The sequence below is a fragment of the Phalaenopsis equestris genome, unplaced genomic scaffold, assembly GCF_001263595.1.
Source record: "Phalaenopsis equestris unplaced genomic scaffold, ASM126359v1 Scaffold000533, whole genome shotgun sequence".
Classification (NCBI taxonomy): domain Eukaryota; kingdom Viridiplantae; phylum Streptophyta; class Magnoliopsida; order Asparagales; family Orchidaceae; genus Phalaenopsis; species Phalaenopsis equestris.
Genome location: NW_018164973.1, coordinates 31,578 through 32,831, shown reverse-complemented (window position 1 = coordinate 32,831; position 1,254 = coordinate 31,578).

The following is a 1,254-nucleotide window of genomic DNA, read 5'->3' as shown; positions in this document are numbered from 1 at the left end:
AAAAAAAAATATTATCTCACAGAGATTGATTTCCACTTGACATCAAAAGTAATTAACAACAGTTTTTTTTTTTTTTTGAATGATGGACATTTTCAAGTTTTGAATGATAAATGTAATTTGATTTTAGGGGGTTATATTTCATCAAGATAGGTTTAATTAGTAATATTTTAATTGGATCAATTGATGATAGTTGAATTACTCTTAACATTCAAAACTAATTTCCACTATTCCCTCACAAAACTAAAGCATTTGATTTACTAAGCATAACCTATCACTATCTATGAGATAAATTCAATATCTTAAATTGCAATAAAACTAAGGATGTTCAAGAGTATACTTGTGCATATGCAAATATCTCTATCATATGATTGGTTATGATATTTCAATTATGATGAATACTTCTGTCCCCTCTAAAATTTAAACAAATCTCAAAATCGAGTAATTAGCTGGCAAGCAATTATTTGAACAATAAAAATATACCTCATAAATTTGAATAAAACTATCATTAAACAAACTAAAATAGAGCTAGCATCCACTGCCATGTTTGTTTGGGAAAGCTTTTTAGAAACTGCTATCATAGTTCTATTCAGGGAACTACTTTCTTGCCTCTTTCAAGAAATTTCTGTGGTGGAAAGTTATTTTCTTAACCTAATCTGTTAAAGCGTAGTGGCTGTAAGAAAGCCAACTATTTTTAATATATATATATAATTCTTATCGTAATTTTGTAAGTAGTTTCTTACAGCACAATTTTATAACCGGATTTTTAAAAAGCTTCAGTCAGTCCAAACACTTCCTAAATTTGTCCCTAAATATAATACTAAAGTATAGGCAGGGTGTTTAGATCAGTTGCTGCACATGAAATAATGTTGGGATGAATTTGTTAATGAAGCAATGAAGAGAACTTGAAGTCTCATCCCAGCTGGTTAAATTTAGATGATTTTTTGGCATAATTTTTCTCATACCAGACAATTCTATGTATTTACACTTCAATACCCAAAGTTTGATATTTACACCTTATAATATCTTATTGTAATGAATTTATGCATGAAAAGATATACATTACTTTGAAAAGCACCGTTATGATCCTCTTCACACCCAACCAAAAACGGCTTTCCCCGCAAACCTTTCTCTTCCGTCACCTCCGACGACTTCTTCTCCACCAAACTCTCCATTAACCTCAGCACCGCCGGTCCATTGAACGCCAACGCCAACTTGGTCGGTGTCCTATTGTTGTCCCTGCTCTCAACACTCTCG